This window comes from Hippichthys cyanospilos, chromosome 16, assembly GCF_059441005.1.
Source record: "Hippichthys cyanospilos isolate Australia breed blue-spotted pipefish chromosome 16, RoL_Hcya_1.0, whole genome shotgun sequence".
Classification (NCBI taxonomy): Eukaryota; Metazoa; Chordata; class Actinopteri; order Syngnathiformes; family Syngnathidae; genus Hippichthys; species Hippichthys cyanospilos.
The window spans coordinates 2274521-2280020 of NC_142384.1; the positions used below are offsets into that span (position 1 = coordinate 2274521).

Sequence of the window (5500 nt, forward strand, 5' to 3'; positions counted from 1 at the left end):
CCACCCCCCTCCCTGCAAGACCTGTACACCACCCACCTCAGCCGCAAAGCCATCACAATTGTCACCGATACAAGCCACCCTGCACAGTCTGTTCAGCCTCCTGCCCTCCGGAAAAAGGTACAGGAGCCTCCGCTCCCGCACCACCCGACTCAGGAACAGCTTCATCCACCAGGCCGTGAGACTGCTGAACTCTCTCCCCCATTCCCACCCGAGAAACAGCTGAACTCTCTCTCTCTCCCCTCCTCTCTCCCACATTCAGCCCCAGCCAGAAGAAACACCTGTCTGGCAGACGAAGTTTAGGTCATTTATAATTATACTTCTATTGCACTAGAGATTACACTCAGAACTATAACAACTACCTCAAATGCACACAACTGGGACAACCACAGTCAGAGTTGTCTTGCTTTGTCTCGTACTGTTGGATTGTCTTGTCATATGCTGCTACTTATGTCTTGTCTTGTGGTACTCTTGCCATACCTGGTTTCTGTATTTAGTTTTTAGTTTTAGTTATTAGTTTAGCAACACTAGGTAAAGTAGATCTAACATACTGCACATTACATTACTATAGATAAGAATCTAGTTTTTAGGATTGTCTCGTCTTGCGCACCTGCACTTTGTTATTGTACATGTAAAACGTAGAGGATACTGAGAAACGCAATTTCGATTCCTTTGTATGTTAAGCACATATGAAGAAATTGACTTTGACTTTGACAGTATCAGTATATTTCATGATGTCATGAACTAATCATGATCTAGACACAAAAATTATGACAGAATTTTATGACAGAATCACCTGTTATCCTGCCAATATAGTCTCCCTGCTCGAGTTCTTGCCTCTTCTGTTTCCTCTCGACCGATCACCCGCCACGCCCCAGCTTCCATGACAGCCTCCAACCCAGCAAGTATCGCCCGCTAAATAAACATTCTGTTGCTAACGCCACCTACCTTTGTGTGCTTTTGGGCTCTCTATTCAGCAGCCGTGTCACTAGCAAGGACAGACGACTGGGTTAGTAAACAAAAAAATATGTTTGTGTTCATTTTATTTTATATTAAATTGTGGAAGTATTCCTGACTTCTCAATAAAGTAATTAATTCAACGAGTTTAATATAGTTATAAAAATGTAATAACTCTTAAATTTTCATACTGTTTTGTGTCTACAATTGCTTGCTAACGAGGCGATAAAGTCCTGATTTGGACTAAATTATTGGCCACAAACTTTCAGAGGGAAATTGACCTGGTTTGTTGGAAAATGTGCTTTCTAAAAGACGTCCCTGACTGAGAACCCCTGACTTAAAAGTTTTTCCATGATGTCCACTGTGAGTATAAGCCACCCTTTTGACAATCAGTATTTATACATCACTATACACCCACTCTAAACTCCATATTCCCATTTTTTTCTTTTTATCCCTGTTGCCCAGTCGTTTTCTCTATGATGTGTTTGAAAAGTTTAACCTACTTACAGCACAGCTGTCTGATGAATAATGGAGGAGGGACAGTCACTAACAGCATCTCCATCAGCAGGAAGACGCCTTTGTTCTCTTTGTTCTCTCTCCTCACATTCCCTCAAGCCTTAGGTTAGCGTTATTATATTGTGTTCCTTCCTGATTATATTATTAGCTGAACTATCCTGTTTGTATGTCCTTTGTACATGTATTAGTTCAAAAGACTATTTCAATATGCAGTGATGGACCGTCAGGGCCAGCAAGGCCTTCTCTGCTGGCCTAACATAACCCGACATATATATATATATATATATATATATATATATATATATATATATATATATATATATATATATATATATATATATATATATATATGTGTGTAGTGTGTGTGTGTGTGTGTGTGTGTGTGTGTGTGTGTGTGTGTGTGTATAGGGTACATCACTGATGATGTGTCCCAGCGCATCCGCAATCTTTCACCTTTTATGTCTGGCTTTGCCAGTGACTCCCAGGAACAGTCTGGGTGGCAACCAAGGACAGTTTGGTGACAATTGGAAAGACAATTGACTGACGGAAAGACGGCACCTGGGTCAGGAAGGGCTTAAAGAGGGGGACAAAAAACGCCGCGGTCCATGCTCGTAAGTCGAAAAGTTCGTAAGTGAGGGAGTTCGTAAATCGGGGGCCCACTGTACTCTGTTTCCATCCAGAGAACCAGCAAAGAGCTCAACGACTGGCTTAGCCAGGTCGACAAGACGGGCGTCCCAGGAAGGTTCAATGCCTGGATTTACCAGAACTCCATCCTGCCCCGGATTCTGTGGCCTCTGCTAGTGTACACAGTGCCATTAACAACAGCCAAGGGTATGGAGAGGAAGATCAGCAGCTTTCTGCGGAGATGGCTTGGTTTACCATACAGCTTAAGCAGAAATTCTCTCTATGGCACCAGCAACACCCTGAGCCTCCCAATAAGTGCTCTGACTGAAGAGTTCATGGTGTCCAGAACACGGGAAGCTATGCAGTACAGAGAATCCAGAGATCCAAAGGTGGCATCAGCTGGTATCGAGGTACGAACAGGCAGGAGATGGTGTGCGGGTAAAGCCCTGGAAGTGGCTGAGTCTCGGCTGAAGCAGAAAGCTCTGGTGGGATCGATAGCGACAGGGCACGCTGGCTTCGGCTACTTTCCATCAACCAGGATAGACAAGGCCCAGGGTAAAGAGCGCCTTGCAGTTGATCCAGGAGGAAGTACGGGCAGAAGTGGAGGAAGGACGTGCAAGCAGGATGGTGGGAATGGGGCAGCAAGGAGCCTGGACTCAATGGGAGAATGTTCTGCAACAGAAAATCACCTGGTCGAACATTTGGAAAGCAGACTTCGATCGTATCAGGTTCTTGATTCAGGCTGTTTATGATGTCCTTCCAAGCCCAGCAAACCTCCACATCTGGGGTAAAACGGAGACCACATTCTGTCCCCACTGCCCAGGATGGGGCTTGTTGGAACACCTCCTAAGTAGCTGCCCAAAAGCCCTTGGAGACAGGCGCTATCGCTGGCACCATGACCAGGTGCTTACCGCAATTGCTGACAGTATTACCACTGCGATCAACACCATCAAAGGCCACGTCAACGCAGAGACCATTACGTTCCACAGTGCTGGGCAGAAGTCCAATAAACAACTAAAGTCCAGCCTCCTCACCTCCGCCAACGACTGCAAACTGGAATTGGACTTGGGCAGACAACTGAAGTTCCCACCCAGGATTACATCAACCAGGCTTCGCCCAGATATGATCATTGTCACAGAATCAACCAAGCAGCTGATCATTCTGGAGCTCACTGTGCCTTGGGAAGAACGCATGGACGAGGCCAATGAGAGGAAGTGCGCCAAATATCAAGAGCTGGTGGAGGAGTGCAGGAGGCGAGGCTGGAAAACAGTCTGTGAGCCTCTGGAGGTGGGCTGCCGGGGTTTTGCAGGGCGTTCAATCTGCAGAGTATTCACACAGCTAGGACTTGAAACGAAAGGCATTTAGATCTGCAATGGAAGCCGCAGAGAAAGCCACAAGATGGCTTTGGATAAAGAGGACAGAACCGTGGGCAAGCGCAGCTGGGACACAGGCTGGGGATTGATCACTCCCGGTCGGGTCACCTGGGCTGATGGGGTCTGATGTTGAGAGGCCCGAAACCCCCAATGATCCCAGGTTACATCACTTATGATGTGTCCTAGCACATCCGCAAGATGTATCTTATATTAAACTGGGATTATTATATATATATATATATATATATATATATATATATATATATATATATATATATATATATATATATATATATATATATATATATATATATATACAGTATATATATATATATATATATATATATATATATATATATATATATATATATATATATATATATATATATATATATATATATCTTATATTAAACTAGGATTATTTATTTATGGAGTCCTTTAATTCTTTCCTCGGCGTGCATTATATATTTTTGACCTGGTATTACGATATGGAGCACAAAGAAGTTAGGAATAAACAAAAGTCAGGGAAATGTAAATGGCAAACATGCAAAGGTATGAGTTTGGAGCCAAGCGCGGGTGAAGGCTGGCGCTGCTGTCTTTTTAATTTTTTCCTCAGCGTGTGTTATATATTTTTGACCCGCTGTTATGATATGGAGTACAAAGAAGTTAGGATTCAACGAAAGTCAGGGAAATTTAAATGACAAACATGCAACGGTATGCGTTTGGAGCCAAGTGCAGGTGAAGGCACACCGGATTATAAGGCGCACCGTCAGCTTTTTGAAAAAAAATCTGGCTTTTGGGTTCGCCTTATAGTGCGTAAAATACGGTAATTTTATTTTGTTCATATTCATTTAATAGTAAAGAAATAAAATAATGTTGTTCTTATATTAAACTGCGATTTGTAATTTGGACTTCATCAAATTTTGTGGATGTTTATTTTCAATTATTATTCTTTTTTTTTAAGTTTTGACAGCATCACGTAATGACAAGTTTTAATGGCGGATGCGGGTAAATTGACATTTAAAACTCCGGAAAATAGCCTGTGTAGCCCATTAATATCAGCTCCATCAGGATGATGTTCTTTGTGTCCTCTGACACCAGGAGGATGTCTGGCCTCTGGGTTGTTGCGTCAATGTGCTGGGGGAACTTGAGTTACTTCTCCAAGTCGAAAGACAACCACCAGTCTTTAGCAGTTGCCAGTAGCCCTGGTGGGTTCCTGGCTCCTGCAGTTATTCACCAGCCTTCACATAGGTGATCGACTGGGTGACAGGGTAGTACCGTCTGCTACTACAGATTCCCATACTGATGGCCTCCGCAATGGGTTTCAGAAGCTGATTGTGGCGCCAGGCATACTGCCCCTGCCCAAGAGCTACTGGACAGCAGCAGCTCAAGATATGTTTCAACGTGCAAGCTGGCTGGGCAGAGCGGGCAGTTGGGGGACTCCATTATTCCCTAGATGGAAATACATATATATATGTACAGTGGGCCTCCAACATCCCCGCCGTATGTTTTTTTTCAGCTTACAACGTGATCTGCGACGTTTGTTTTGTCCCCTTTTTACGGTATTTTTCCCGCTTTACGACAGAAACAACTGTGATTATCCCAGGGGTTGGCTGTATTTGTGTTGTTTTGTCTGCATCTTCAGGTGTTTTTAGGTAATTGCTCTTATTTTCTGGCCCCGTCAAACTGCCTGCGCTGCAATGTGTCACTCAGATGCTGGTCTGCTATTGGTCTGCGTCACGACTCCCTAAGATACAGGTCTGCTATTGGTCGGCGTCACTGTCAAAATGGGGCATGCTATGGACTGGATCTTGTCTTGAGTTCTTAAAATAACAATTTATTGTGCATTCATTGAAAATTGAATGGGTGAGCCATAGGTTCCAAGATTACTCGTCACGTTAAAGAGAAGTGATAAGATGATTTATATGGAAATGAAGCTGGAGCTAACCCTTATTAGGTAATCAAGAACTATGAAGAAGGCTAAACTAACCTAGCATAGGCTAGGCTACCCTCACTAGGGAATATGGCCATAA

General features: G+C 43.5%; 1 pseudogene; it reads left to right on the forward strand.

Moving 5' to 3' along the window:
* Window positions 1-2138: 2138 nt before the first annotated feature.
* Window positions 2139-3556, forward strand: LOC148410151 (uncharacterized; annotated as a pseudogene).
* The last annotated feature ends 1944 nt before the right edge of the window (window positions 3557-5500 follow it).